This window comes from Peromyscus leucopus, chromosome 6 (assembly GCF_004664715.2).
Source record: "Peromyscus leucopus breed LL Stock chromosome 6, UCI_PerLeu_2.1, whole genome shotgun sequence".
NCBI lineage: Eukaryota > Metazoa > Chordata > Mammalia > Rodentia > Cricetidae > Peromyscus > Peromyscus leucopus.
In genome coordinates this window covers 60,961,876-60,977,865 of record NC_051068.1, presented here as the reverse complement: position 1 = coordinate 60,977,865, position 15,990 = coordinate 60,961,876, and the positions used below count along the sequence as shown (strand labels likewise).

Genomic DNA, 15,990 nt, shown 5'->3' with positions numbered 1-15,990 from the left:
AGCTTTATTTGTTAGATCATACACAAAATATCACCACAATTTTAATTTTCTGTTTCCTTCTACAAGGAGTTTTCTCTTGCATTTTATCTTTTATCTGGCATTACTCACATACCTAAAGGTGACTGTTTTTGCATATTAATCTAATTTTGTTAATTTGTGTGGTGGTAAGGATTGAACCTGAGGGCTAGGCAGTGCTCTGGCACCAAGCTCCACCTCAAGCCCCTGTGTGGAAGTTTGTGCCTGCTGTGCTAGTCTGCTATCTAGTGTTGTATCTCAGCAACACTCTGGGTAATTTGTAAAGCAGAGAGTTTTATTTAGCTCCTGGATCTAGAGGCTGGGAAGAAGCACAGTGCCAGCATCTTCTTGGCATCTGGTGAGGCCTTCTTGCTCCGTAGAGAGAGAGGAGGGAATTCAGATGACAGTTTGATGCTACGTCCATTGAGTAAACTGCGATGAGCTCCCAACAATGGGTTCTTGGCCAGTTTTGCTGTACCGGACGTGCACTTCTTCCTGTGGAATGGGCCTTAAATCCAAACGGAAAGCGATGGCCTCTCCCATGGCGTCTGCGCCACGATTGCACCGATGGACGCAGAGTTACCAAGGTTGTCAGCTCACAGGATTCACAGCTGGGTAAGACTGTCAGTGGCTTTCCTTCCTCGGCAGCCTGCATAGCACCTTCCATCCAGGACTGTCTATCCAGGGCCGTGAAGCCTAGCCAGCAGGGAGAAGCTTCCTGGTCAGTATCAGCTTGACTTCTTCATGTCCTATAACCAGAGAAGAACATTTCTCAGTGTTTCTTGTTTATTTATGTTTTGAGTATTTTTAGACAGAATGGTTATTGAATTTGTCAAAGGTTTTTTTTTTCTCCTGCATCTCTGTTCAAAAAATATGATCTTGTTAAATCCCCTGAGGTAAAGCGATATTAATATGTTTCTTACTGTGCAGCCATCCGTATTTCACACGAAGTCTTCTTGGTTGCAGAGAGCTGTTTTCTCAATATGATGCTGGGCACATTTACAGTGTTCTTATGAAATATCTTTTATAAATTTAGTACCATGTTATACTTACTTCCTAAAAGATATTTGGACATTTTATCATCTGATGTGTTCCCAGACAGTTTATACAATACTGGGAACATTTTGTCTTTGAAATAGTCAACTGTAATTCCAAAATAACAAAAACAAAAGTTAGGTCACCCCATGTGTATTGCTAATACTGTTTGTCTTCCATTTAGAACATGCTAGACATCTTCAAATGTGAGCCCACAGTTTAATTTACTTATTTACTTGCTCCCTAGTGTGTCATTATGAAGATGTACTGTGATTTGCTGAGTCAAGATTAGTGGACATTTGGATTTCATGGTATTTCAGACTACATTGAAAGAACCTTTCTAAACATATCTCTTGGCACATTTGTGAGAGTTCTGAGGATGAATTCCTTGACCAAAAAAAGTTCCTATTCATGAAGAATTAATCTTCTAAAAAGAGCATGGGAAGGACAAGGCAGAGCTGAATTTTATAGAATAGAAGTGGAAAGGCTATGACTTTGAGGCTTGAACATCTCCACAGAAAAACCATCTCCAAGTAGTTTAAATAACTTTTTTGTTTAAAAGGTTTGTTTAAAATCAGCTGGGAATCTTTTATCAAAACAGACTTGTGAACAATATTGTGCTTTAGTTAGATTTCATTAGTTGAGAAGTAAATTTGTAACATTCCTTGGCCATTAGGCTGAAGATTGGCACTCAGGGTCACATCCTAAGTCTTTTCTGAACACACTCTAAAACACACCTCTTCCCACAGCAGAGTCTGTGGCTCATGCAGACAGGCTGAGGACTCTAAACTATACCTCTACCCACGTGGAAACTGAGACTCATGCAGAGAGGCTGAGTTGGTTTGCAAGCCTGGACTTGGAAGGCATCGTGTTTCTCATAACATTTTGAAAAGGAACTATGGGAACTTTTAAGTCATTTAAATTGCACAGATGTACATTTTTCAGTGTAGTTGTGGTTGTTAGCGTGTTCAGGTAACCTGCCTTTTGCCTGTGTTTGTTTCCCATGCTGGGCGAACTCTAGAGACCCACATCTGCCTGTTTCCCCCTAGCTTGGTGAGTTTCCATTAAAACTATTTGCTTTATTTAATTCTTAGGTCAACTGGAACAAATATTTCCCCTTTACAAATACTCCAGTAAAGTCATCTACATGGATTGAAATGGCTCATGTTCATTTGTTTCTTTTAGCAGACAAAAAAAAAAAAGCATATTTTATAGCAGTGTTTTCTTTAATGGATCTAGAAGAGTAGCTTCCTTTTTGGAACTGTGTCAACATTTCGTGTAGTACGACTTCAGGGAATGCAGTATCTAGATATCACAGTTTTTTTGCTTAACCATGACCAAGTGTCCAAAGAGGTACTTCAGCTTTTACAACAGATGGCCATCCGCAGTGACGGCTACAGTCCACTGCAGTGTTAACTGTATGATGAGATCATTCTCGGAATAAGGCTGGAATGTTGGCACCACATATAATCTGAAGAGAAAGATGGCTTTCTCAGTATTCAACAGAAGCTCCCCGAGGGCATGTTCGTTTCCACCTCTTCATCCTTGGAGGCCCAGAACACCTCCCCCAGTATTTGACATGAAAGAACTACGTGATAATCTCCAGCCTCAAATGGCCTCACCATTGCCTATCAGCGCTTTTATTGTAGATTATAATTGGCCTGATTCCAGGAGACTGGAAGGCAGCTGTTACTTTTCAGGCCGCTTCTCCCTCAGTCCCCACAACTATGTCAAATGTTTACCCCTCTGTCCTCCTCCTTACTCACCCACACTTGCCTTGATTTTTCTCTGTTAGGATTTTTTTGTTTTTGTTTTTATTTTTTGGTTTTTCGAGACAGGGTTTCTCTGCGTAGCTTTGCGCCTTTCCTGGAGCTCACTTGGTAGCCCAGGCTGGCCTCGAACTCACAGAGATCCTCCTGGCTCTGCCTCCCGAGTGCTGGGATTAAAGGCGTGCGCCACCACCGCCCGGCTCTCGGTTAGGATTTTTGCTGTTGCTTTAATGGGAGCCCTTCCTGCACACCTGAACGTCCCAACTGTCCTTGCCACAGTCATTTTCCTATTCAGGCAAACGCCGCAGTTGCCGGTGACATACCCACTGTGTGCCGGGGGTGATGCTTCACGTCGGTCCCCTTCCCACTGCCTGACTCCCGGGTTGCCTGGTTTTTCCTGACACATCTCCACAGTGTTGCACTCAACTTTCTTTTCCAGATAGGGAAAGTGCAACCCCTTCCCGTGTGCCCTGTTACCCTAATGATCGGTGAAGTTATTCAGGACATTCCTTGTACACATTATCATTATCCACGTGCATTTGATGCTTTTTCTCCACTATTGGAAATGTTTGACATTCATGTAATGGCTCGTCTTTGTTAAACATTTCACTAGATGCTGATGACAAAGGTAAATGAGCAGGTACAACGGCAGTCTGAAGTGTAAAGGGATCTGCTGAGATGGCTCAGTGGGTAGAGGCACCTAGGCCAAGCCCGATGACCTGACTTTGACCCCTAGGACCCACGTGGCTAAGGAAGAGAACCAACTCCTGAAAGTTGTCCTCTGACCTCCCTATGTGTACTGTGGCATGCATGTACCCACATATGTGTATACACAACAAATAGATGTCTTTCCAAAGTTTAAAGGATGAAGGAAGCCAGGGAGAGCTTGTTGTGGCATTGTTGAGTGAGCAACACTCATAAAGCTAGACCCATCTGTAAGGGTCTGGGTCTCCAGAGACAGCATTAACCCTGAGTAAGACCACCTTCCGAAGTTACTGCCTGTTCTGCTCCTAGTACTTGGGACTTACTTAGAAAATCCGTAACCTTTCTTTTTAAATTTCATGTGTATGCTGTATATCATTTCCCCCTTTCTTCACCCTCTCCCATGTCCCCTCTCCTCAAATTTATGTCCTATTTTTTAAAATTGTGTGTTCATGTATACACACACATACATATCCATACACACACACATATATGTATATATTATATGTAACTCAGGCAAATACAAAATAATATGATTCCCTGGGGTTTTTCAAACACCCTTAGTGCCACTTAGTCTTCTTCCCTCTCTCTTCCTCTGTATTGTCCTAGTCCACCCCCTCCCCTGGTGAGAGTCCCTCCATTTTTCCCAGTTTCCCCCTGGTATCACCTCTGCCCCACCTTTCCCTCCCAAGCCCACCATCATCACATCCTTTAGTCTCTCCTGGATTCTGTGGTTCTCTATGTAGTGTACTCACGTCTGAGGATTCAGAGTGAGGAGCCACGGATAAGAAAACATGGGATGTTTGTCCTTCTGGGTCTGGGTTTCCTCGTATTTACTGGATCCATTGATTTCTCTGAGATTTTCACAACTTTTCCTTTACAACTGAATAGTATTCGTGGTGTGTATGTGCCACACTTTCATTACCAGTTGTTTCTCTTTCCTAGATGTTGTGAATGGAACCGCAATGGACACAGCTGAGCAAGTGTCTGTGGAGTCGGATGTTGAGTCCTTTGGGCATATGCCAAGGAGTGGTACAGCTGGGCCATATGGAAGACTTAATTCAGCTTTTTGAGAATTCTCCACACTGATTTCCAGAGTGGCTCCACCAGTTTGCAGTCCCACCAGAGGGAATGAGAGTTCCCATTTCCCCACATCCTCACTAGAATTTATTGTATAAACCACTCCTTTTAAACAAGTATAACAACTTTAAAATAGTAAAACAGACCCACATAAACTAAGTTTATTATTGCTCAAAATTTCTACAAGCCATATGCTATATTTTTAATAAAGGGAAAACAAATATATGCATGGTTATAATTACTAGTCTGCTGGCAAGAAAAAGCTAGTAGGTTGCACAAGAAAATTACCGACAGGGTATGTGTGTGTGTGGGGGGTTGACACTGTTTGAAAGCTAAATTATAATGCAGAAATTCTAGGGATACTTGCATCTTCTGACCCCAGCTCTCCCATGTCCCCATCCTCCGCAGTGTTGAGCAGTTCCATTAGCTCCGTCCCTTCCTAGGAAATCATCAGTATGCCAGTTTGTTTTCTGTGCCCTTTGCGGGCAGCCCTTCTGTTGAAACTCACCCCTTTAAGGTCCGCTGCAGTCCAGTCCCCTCTGAGGGGCCCTCTGTGGTAGTGCCCGCTCACAGCGACCTGCCCGAGGCTGTCGTCTGGCAGCAGTCAGACTTTAATGGGCTCTGCGTGTTCCTGTTGGGATGTCTTGGAGCCATTAGGTTTCCAGAGCCTTCATCCTTGTTTTGTCTGCATGGAAGGCCTCCGTGGTCCTGAGTCAGCTGCTTAGGAGGGTGATTGCTGACGTGATGAGAGCTATCATGGAAAACTACACAGTGAGCTGTTGGAATGCTCCCCCACTTCCTGGAAAATGTTCCTCAAGTCTGCAAAATAGTGGAGTTAAGTAAAAGTAGGATTGGGCTAAGTCCCGGCTCTAAATAGGAGTTTGGGTAAATTACTTAACACCCCAAGGCTTCATGCCCCCTCCCTTTTTAAGTGCATTTAAAAAAAAAATGGTTTCAGAGATGTTGAGAATGTTTGGAGAGTTAAGCAAAAAATGTGGACCCAACAGCTGACACTGTTCTCTAGCACAGAGGCTGTGATCAGCAGAGAGCAGTCATGTTCTTGCCAGAAAATAAATCCCCATTAGTGAACAATACCACGACAGAAGCTTCTGTGTGGGTGTGCTGCCCTTGGGGCGGAACTCCCTCGGGTCCCTCCTTACACCCCTGCCTCCCTCAGCACTCCTTCACTGGGGATTCAGGGCAAGCGAAGAGGGGGTCCAGAAATTGTAGCTTGGAAGTTGTCAACGGTTTCCTTACAGAAAAGTGTTCTTCTACATGCTGCTCACCTTCATAAAATTACTTATGGGCTCTTGGCCATATCTGGCCAACGAAACCACCACGTCTAAAATTGTTTCTATGGGAAACTATGTTCCCAGCTCCTAACAACAGACGTAGAAATGAGCTGTTGGAATGCATCTTGTTTGGGGACAGTCTGTAGGTCAGCATTTGTGACTCACTGCCAGTGAAAGGGAAATGGCATTTATTCCACCGTTTCTGAAACCGAGGCACTTAAATTTCTCTGAGGTCATCAAGGATTTAAAGTTATTTAAAACAGTAACCATGTAAACCTATCACATTATGTTGATATCTGGAATCTTACATTCCAGCTATTAACCCAGCAACTAAGATGCACTTATGTGCTCTTTAGACATCTTCAGGATTTACTATTTTTAAGGAAGGCAGAGCACTGTGCTTTTGCAGGCTCCTCTGTGGTTATATAACTGCTGAAACCCTGCCCTCCCTCCCCTTCCCCTGCTTGGAGGCTTCTCTGCCCATGTTTGGTAACTGTTCCACAGCAGATTCTGATACTGAAGCAAGCCAGAAGAATCCTTATTCGGACGGGTTAAAAGCTGAGCTGCTCCAAGACCTCAGATTGAAGAATCTCCTGTGTGTGGGCAGGGGATGTAGCTCAGTAGTGCGATGCTTCCAGCATGTGCAAAGTCCTGGGCTTGATCCCCAGATTGGCAAGAAGAGCAAACAATTTCTCCTGTGAAGTGAATCTGTGGATGCTACCTAGATCAACACAAGTGGGGTTGGGATAGGTTGTTGAGGAAGAGTTCATGTTCTAGATGAGGTTGATGGGCTACCAAAAACCCCATTGATTTCCTTGTTTTATGTTTCTCTGCCATAAGTCCCAAGAGTGTGTTTTCCTAACTCTCTTTTTTTATTTTGTGTGATTACTGTGAAAAGCATCAGGCACACCTTCCTTTCTTTCCTCACTCTTCCCTTTCTTAAATCCTTGCAGTTATGACCACAGAGACTTCCAGGTCCTCTTTGTTGTTTATTCTAGGCTTGTATTCAGCTGAGCTGTGCTTTAAATTAGTCTCTAGGACAGAGAAGATAAACTGCAGAAGTAGGTAGCAGGCATGAATTCCCTTTCCACCGCCGTGGCTGGGTCCAAGCCCACTTTCAGTATTATTTAATAGCTTACAATAAAGCATAAGAAAAGACCACCTAACCCAGAACACTTGCCTTTCTTGAAGGGACAACTGCAGTTTTCTGAGAACTGTGGAAACTGAGCAAGCTGAAACGTATTCTACAAAAGAAATTCTTGGTGCACACGCGCGCACGCGCACACACACACACACACACACACACACACACACACACATCTAGTCATTTATGAAATGCCTACTTTACACCATTCACAAAATGAGCAACAGATTCCTAAAGATGATCTTTGTGCAAAGACAGAAACTGAAATGGCAGTTATCAATCAGTACATACTGTAATAAAGATTTGCAGCTAGTGCTGGGAAATCCAGGAGAAAGGAAGGCAGTCACTGGCTGGGGCATTTCAAACTGTCTCACAGACTTGAATGAAATCAGGGTTGATTCTTAAAGACACAGTGCTCACACAATACCACGTTATTCTTTGTAATTACAAATTATTGTTCATTAGCTTCAAATAAAATCGAGAGTAAAGTCTGAGGTGGCTCCCTGGATCAGGGCTGACAGCACTGGACGAGCCAGATATGAAGATGAGAAGGTAGTCCGAGAACCTCTCAGGTCTCCTAATTTAGGATGCAGGTGTGGAGAGAGAGCTAGCCATTCCATTCGTTCTTTCATTCAGTGAGTATGGATGACAATCAAGTCTCATAAAATGAGAGACATTGAACCTGAAGTAGCAGGTTCCATGGCGGCAAATACAGGGTACTGGAAATGTTTAATTGAGGACTGGATTGGAGTGGCATTTGGGGTAGTTTTTTAGGGGGACCTGAATCCTAATACAGGCAGTGGGATGAGCATGTGTGATGATTTCCCATGGAGAAAAAAAACCTGGCCATGAAAGGATGAAAAAGTCAGAGCCCCATGTCCATGGAAGGAAATAGGTTGTATGTAGGCCTAGATAGGTAGATCGTCCAAATTTGTAGGAACTTTAATAGGTTTGAGACGTTGGAGATAGGACAAAGTCCATGATATGGGGCTGGGCATTTTGTCAGCAGAGTGCTTGTCTCCTGTGCACACATGAAGCTCTGGGTTCAGTCTCTGTCACAGAAGAGCTGGGCATCATGTCACATGCCTGGAATCCCAGCACCAGGGACATGGACACAGGAATTCAAGATCATCTTTAGATGCATAGCTACTTCCGGGAGATAACTCTGTGCTACATGACACCTGTCTGAGACTGAGGGGCCGGGGCAGAGACAGACATGGGGGGCATTTAAGTAAAACAATTAGCATTTTCATATCTCTATTTTTAAAAGTCACTCTATCATATAGAATAGTAGTCAGTAAACTTTGTAAACCATGTGCCTTTATTAACCAAATATTTTAGGGGATAGGCATATAGCTCAGTGCTTTTCTGCCACCCATGATGCTCTGGATTTGATGTCAAGCAGCCCAGGAACCGGGTGTGGTGCCATACACCTGACTTAGGAGGTTGACACAGGAGGATCAGAAGCTCAAGGTCACCCTCAGCTGTAGAGTGAAGTCCAAGCCAAGTCACGGTGTTGGAGGTTTAAGTCTGTGACTGTGTGACTCCATTGCCTTTGTTCCTGTGGGAGGGCAGCATGTTGTGGTCGAAGCACATGTCAGAGCAATCCCATTTAAGAGAGTACACTTCTGATGATCTACAGAAGCTCCTACCGGCTCCCACCCCTTCCAAGTTGCTCCATTTACCAATAGTATCTGCCTTGGTACCAGCCCTTTAACACGTGGACCTTTGAGGGGCACGTAAGATAAAAACTGTAGGAAGTTTCTTGCATGGAGTTGGTGGGGACAAGTTTGGAGAGGGTAGTGGGTACGTTTACTGTAATAATCTGAGTAAGAGGTGGTGAGAGCTTAGAGCAGGGCATAAAAGAGATGCAGAAAGACCAAGCCACACACAATGGCAAAAAGGTATTGTGGGATGGAGGTTGGGTTAGTGAGGAGCTAGCTGGCTGACAGTTAAAGAGCACATAGTTCTAGCTTGGAGTAATTTCGATGATGGTGTTAACTTTTATTTAGTACAGTTGGATAAAAGTTTCAGTTAAATTTTGGAAGAAAAACAATAGGAAAAATTCTAAAAGTCATTTTTCCCAGTGTTTTATGATTGTTCTGTCCTTATCTCTAGTGCTTTGAGGCTTCAATCCTTTCGGTGCCAGATTTAGCCTGGTGCCTGCTAGGAAGGTGTCCCACTACTGATGTGCACCCCAACCCATTCTTGTCTTTTCTCTCCTCCCTGAGGATTCCTGCTGAAAGCCAGCATCTCCAAGGCCCCACTTTCTCTTTCCAGGACAGAGCAGCCTTTGGATTCTAAAGGTTACAATCAGCTTTTATCACCCGAAATTTGACTGTGATACATGTCCAATACTCAGGACTCCCCCCTTTCCCCACAGATACATTTGATGGTCCTTTCTTTAGTTGATTTGTGCAACCATTTGAGTCTATTTCTCTGCAGGCAGCACGGAAAGTTATGTTGGGTACAGATGTGCACACATGTGCATGCAAATAGGAGGTGTTAGCTAACCTGCCTATCTCAAGCATCTTTTGCACATTTCCAGAGAACTACCTGGAGTTTCTCATGAAGTAAGGCTCCGGCACAGTGCTTATTACTAGGAAAATGTCAGTTGTTGCTACTATTTTTGAAATCCTTTTTATTTAAAAACAAAACAAAAAAAAACTGCCGCTTTTGGTGCTGTGATGGTTCCAATCATAGTGGGTGCAAAGCTTCTGTGAACTAAGTCCATGCCTGACGGATATCTTCAAAGCAAACTCCTTCAGGGCTGCTGGAGTGACAGCTTATAAGAGAACTGGGGGTCAATCAGGAAGTGAAAGGCCAAGAGCTGTCGCAGCCACAGTCCTGTACCACCAGTCAAAGCTGGCCAGAAAGACAGTCTGGAGAAATAGAATGGAAACAGGTGATTGTAGACTCACTCAGCAAAAGACAAACACACAGTTTTGTGTACCCTGTTAATGTGGGTAATTACTTCTGTCTCCCTCTCTTGGTTATAAAAATTGGAAAGCAGGCCCCACATTAGAGCCTGGTTGGTGATCCAAGACCATGTGAGGATTTTTTTCTTTTTCTTTTTTTTCTTTTTTTTTTTTTTTTTTGAGACAGGGTCACTATGTTGACTAGACTGACCCTGAACTCACAGATATCACCTGGTGCCATGGTGCCTCTGCCACCATGCCCAGCTGGAGGACTGTAATCCATAAAGTTAAATGCTATTTTTTTCCTAGACAATGGTTTTTGTAACTCTTGAGCTAGTTTTAGAGGAATATAGTTAGTTGTCTATATATACAGATCTCTATAAAGACTTGGTAATTGCTTTGGTGAGAAAGGGGTTTTCCTTAATCAGATGTCTGAAGATCATTTGTAATATCGCATTTATTGTTTGTGTTCAGAAGCGGCTGCTGACTGTGGGGCCTGCAGTTGGGACCCTCTGTCTCACTGTTCCCATGCAGCCTTGTGCTCAGTGCTGTAGGAAAGCACAAGTCCCTGGACTTTTCTCAAGTCTGAGCTCCCAAGAGGGCAGTTGATGTTCACCAGAGCCAGCTCGGGTGCTCATTTAAGGCCAGTGGGGAGGGGCTGAAGAAATGCTCAGGTCTTAAGAGCACTTGCTGCTCTTGCAGAGGACCTGGGTTGGGTTCCCAGCACCCAGATGGCAACTCATACCATCTGTAACTAACTCCAGAGGATCCAGCATTCCCTTCTGACCTCTGTGGGTACCCCATGCAGATGGTGCACATGCAGACGTGCAGGCCCACACCTATACACGTGAAATAAAAACAAACGAATCTATTTGAAAAATCAAGGCAAGGAGAGAGTTCACTCAGCATCGTTTTCTTAGTTAGATTGCTGCTGCTGGGATGAATGCCATGACTAAAACCAAATGTACGGTCTGTCAAGGGAGGCCCAGGCAGGAACTGAGGCAGAAACCACAGGAGGAGGAAGGCTTCTTAGTCCCTTGCTCCCCCTGCTTGTGCTCAGCCAGCTTTGTTACACAGCCCAGGACCACCTGCCTGGGGATGGGACGGCTCATAGTGGGCCCACTCTTACATCAATCATAAATCAAGACAGTGCCCTCAGACGTGCCCATAGGCCAATCTGATGGAGGCAGTGATTCAGTGGAGTTTCCTTCTTCCCAGGTGGGTCCAGTTGACAACCAAGATCATCCTAGTCAAAACACTAATCCCTGACAAGAAGGGACAGTTTCCTTGCTCTCTGAAACCCTGGGGCTAGATGAGGAAAGAAAGGGAAATTGGGAGTCCTAAGAGTTTAAAGTGACCTGCTGTGCACTGCTCCTCAGGAGAAGGCAAGGCACTTTCCCGTCCCCAAGAGAAGTGGCTACAAGGCAGGAGTGCCTGGACAGGGGACTCTAGAGTGTGTTGATGACAAGGATTCTCATGTACCAGAATTGACCCTAAAGCTGCCAAGAACTACTAGACCGGGTGGACATCTTTGTAGCAGATGATTATACAAAGATCCTCAATACTGCCTAAGTCCCCAGAGCTGTACCATTATCTTTTGAAAATGGGAGAGAGACCCTCAAAAATAGCTGAAATTAAAAAGGAGGAGGAGAAGGAAGAAGGAGGAGGAGGAGGAGGAGAAGGAGGAGGAGGAGGAGAAGGAGAAGAAGGAGAAGGAGAAGGAGAAGGAGAAGGAGAAGAAGAAGAAGAAGAAGAAGAAGAAGAAGAAGAAGAAGAAGAAGAAGAAGAAGAAGAAGAAGAAGCAGCAGCAGAGGTGAAGTCTCCCATATAGAAAACAATTATGTTCTTTGTAGTAAAAGTAAAAAAGTAACTTTGTAGACTGAAGATTACAAAGATTACAAGCTGACTTTTTTGTAGGAAGTGTGGTAATAAACTTCAGTTTACCATGGCTAGGCCATTGTGCACACTTTGGAACATGGGTATGTGTGATGAGGGTTTGCAGAGCTCCAGAAGGAAAAGCTGAAGAATGATTCTAAGTGCCAAGGCCAGAGTCACCTGAGATGGGATTTGAAGCCGGGAGAAGGTAGGGTGTGCTCTTGGTTTTCAAAGATGGTTTTGTTTTGGTTTTAGATATGGAACCCAGGGCATGGTGCATGTTAGGCAGGACTTCCACCCCTATCCATTGACTGGATTTGCTATTGATAGTGGGCTTGTTTTTAAAATGATTTTTATTTCTTTTTAATTATGTGTATGGGGGGGGGGTTATGTGAACATGAAGGAGCACTGGGATGCCGGAAGAGGGCATTAGATGTCCTGGAGGTTCCAGGTGGTTGTGAACCACCTAGCACAGGTGCTGGGAACCGAACTCTGGCCCTCTGCAAGAGCAGAAGCCCTCTTAAAGGATGAGTCACTTCTTCAGCATGGTTGCTTCTTTGGTTTTGCACATCAGGTCTTGTTATGTATCCCTGGCTGAATACTTGCTCTGTAGCCCAGGCTAGCCTGGAACCTACAGCCATCCTGCTTCCTTTCAGTTCTGGGGTACAGAGATTACAAGTCTGCACCTCCATACCCTGCATGATTGCCATGTTGATGGCCCTGCTGAGATTCTAGAATTTAGAGGTAGCTTATCCAGTTAAGCTCTGTATCACTTCTACTTTTCCAAAACACAGCTGAGTGACTGGGGGGCATGGGCTGTGGCTCAGAGCATTAGCAGGAGCTAAAGTTGTCCCTGTGAACTCTTCCTTGGGAAGCCAGAGGTGTCCGAGAACAAGTGACATGAGCCAGAGAGCAGAGCTGACACCCCCCCCCCCCCCCCCCCCCCCCCCCCCACCCCCGCTCAAGGCCTGCATCGTGCAGGTGTACCAGGGCTAGCCACCCAGGGCTGTGAGGGTTAAACACAAAACTGAGAGCAGAGTTGTCTGGTACAGAGACAGCCTGCTGTGTGGGAAACAGGACTCAGAGAGAAATCAGAATGAGCAGAAGATGGGGAAGAACCCAGAAGTGTCAGGGGAAAACGGAAGGGGGCTGAGGAGAGGCAGGGGAGAAAGCATTCACAGCACTCTGGGGATTTCTGAGGCCAGCGGAAGTAAAAGCCACAGAAGCAGAAAGAGGAAATGGGGCTTCAGAAGGCTGTATTTCCCAGAGTCCTCTTCAGGTCCCCTCCCCCAAGAAGCAACCATATTAGGAGAAAGAATGGAAGGAAATGTCCTGTTTGTACCTTAGACCTGACTTTGAGGCTTCTGAAGCTTCCCCCCTCACCAACTAAAAAGCAAGGGTGGGGTAGGGTTGTTGACAACCTTTCATGTCATGTTCGTGAGGAAGGGAGAGGAGTGGAAAAGGAGGAAAGCGACATGGAAACTGAGCCTTCCAGGAAGTTATCTTATTAAGAACTTAATTCGTGCTCAAGGCGAGTCATAAAAATACATGGTGTGCCTGTGCCTGTCGCAGGCAGCTTGCGAACTGAAGGTAGCCCGTGAGGAAGCCCCTCTCACATTCCCAGCTGCTGTTTCAAAGATATTCACGAAGAACCAATGCAAGTGCACATCGTGTACAAGTGTACAAACGGGCTGCGCTCCCTTTAGAGAGCCAGGCATTGATTACCACCACATTAAAATGTCTAGCCTGAGCCATCAGGAGCACTGTCACCAGGCAAGAGTGGACGCCTTTTAAAATGTCAAGTTGTAGGAAATATGTGTAACACGAAAATGTCTCGCCTCGACTCTTCTCCAGGGCTCAGCTCAGGGGCATCCAGTACGTTCACCGTGCTGCGCAGCCACTGCCCCCATCTAATCTCCAGAAACGTTTTCATCTGCTCCATCCGAAACTTCGTGCTCATTAAAAACAGCTCCCAGGGCCTGGAGTGGTAGCTTCGCGGTTAAGAGCCCTTGTTGCCCTCTCAGAGGACAAGGGTTCGGTTCCCAGCACCCACATGGCATTTCACAACCATTCTTAACTCTAGTTTCGTGGGATCCAGTGACCTTTTCTGACCTGTGTGGGCACCTGACACACATGTAGTGTGTGTGTGTGTGTGTGTGTGTGTGTGTGTGTGTGTGTGTGTGTGTGTAAGCAAAACATTCACACAAAATAAAATATAAACATTAAAATTAAGAAAAGCAGCCGGGCGGTGGTGGCGCACGCCTTTAATCCCAGCACTTGGGAGGCAGAGGCAGGCGGATCTCTGTGAGTTCGAGGCCAGCCTGGGCTACCAAGTGAGTCCCAGGAAAGGCACAAAGCTACACAGAGAAACCCTGTCTCGAAAAAAAAAAAAAAAAAAAAAAAAAAATTAAGAAAAGCAGAGCCAGGTGGATCTCTGTGAGTTCGAGGCCAGCCTGGTCTACAGAGTGAGATCCAGGACAGGCTCTCCAAAACTACGCAGAGAAACCCTGTCTCGAAAAACCAAAAAAAAAAAAAAAAGAAAGAAAGAAAAGATAGCCATTCCCTTTCCAGTGACCTTTCTACTTTCTGTATCTATAAATTAACTAAGTTCCTTCCATAAATGGAATCACATGATATTTGTTCTTTGGAACTGGTTAATTTAGCATACGGGTCACCTATGCTGTACCATGGGTCAGCATTTCCTCTGTAAGGCAGAACGAGACTGTTCTTCTTGAGGGGAACGGATGATGTAAAAAAAACCTTTTCTTTAAAAGTTTCCTCACACTCACTCCTCCCAAGGCTTGGAGATCATTGCAGAAGAGGGGTGGAGAGGCAGGAGAGGCAGAGACAGGGGGATTATGAGGAAGCAGGGTTTTCCAGACATAGCAGGGCAGTTCCACATGTGCACTCACAGTGGCTGTGGCAGCATGCACCAGACTGCTACAAACTCAAGCCAGACAAAATTCCAGCACAGCGAGGGGAGGCGGGCACAAGTCTCACCCCTGCTGAGGAGCGATTGGCAATTGATAGCTGCTGTGAAAGAGTCATTTTTCTTTAAAACTGTGACCCTTGGTAGGTCATGCTCCAGTGTAGATGGCCACACCCTATGGACAGCACAAATTGGAGTTGATGAGGGTTTTTTTTTTTTTTTTTTTTTTTTTTTTTTTAAAGGAGGGAGATACAGAGTTGGATAGATAGGGTCAGAGATGGATCTGGTAGTGAATATGATCTAAATACGTTGTACAAAATTTTCAAAGAATTAATTAAAAATGTATGTCTCTGTATGATGGTTCATAGCTGTATCCAAGCTCTCAGGTGATTATTGTGAGTTCAAGGACAGCCTGATCTATGGTGTGAGGCTCTATCTCAATTAAAAAAAATCAAAAATATATATATGTAAAGTGGAAGCTTCTGTCCCACTAGCAACTCCCAAATACCAAGCAGCTGCTTCTCAAATAATCACTCAGAGGCTTACATTAACTATAAATGTTTGGCTGATGGCTCAGGCTTATTACTAGTTAGCTCTTACATTTAAATTAGCCCATATTTCTTATCTATGCTTTGCCATGTGGTTTGTGGCTTGTTACCTCATTTTCTCTACATCTTGCTTCCTCAGCAGCTGGCTGGCATCTGCCTGGCTCCACTCCTCTCTTTCCTTCCTAGTTTCATTGTGCCACCCATACCTCCTGCCTGGCTACCAGCCAATCAGCTTAAATATTAACAATGAGCATAATCTACATCATTTCCCCCTTTTTAAAAGGAAGATTCCATAGATACAATTACAATCCTCCTGAATCTTAACTATGGACAGATTAGATACAAAACTCAGATTCTTCAGGAAAGGACAACTATTGGAGTAATTTCTATTAAAAAATTGCCTATTATGGTCTGGATGTCTAAGATGTATTCCTTTCTTGATAGTTGTTCTTGTTGTATATAGTTTCATTCCTTGTTAAGATTATTGCTTTTTCCTTTCTCTGGACAATACTTGATAATTGTTCTTATTGTATATAGTTTTTATTATGAACCTTCCTTTTCATTTTAGACAAAAAGGGGAAAATGTTGTGGGAATTCCACCATTCATTCTAATGACCAATGGAATGGAGCAGGTTGGCCCAATGGGCATGGTTTTCTCTAAGATACAGACCCCTTTAAGAATT

General features: G+C 44.5%; 1 long non-coding RNA gene across 1 annotated transcript; it reads right to left on the bottom strand.

The window, feature by feature from the left end:
• Positions 1-289: 289 nt before the first annotated feature.
• LOC119088273 lies at positions 290-5,545 on the bottom strand. Its single transcript, XR_005091897.1, has 2 exons — positions 5,110-5,545; positions 290-764 (listed from the first exon to the last, which is right to left on the bottom strand). It is a non-coding gene; the product is annotated as an uncharacterized LOC119088273 (long non-coding RNA).
• Positions 5,546-15,990: the final 10,445 nt, after the last annotated feature.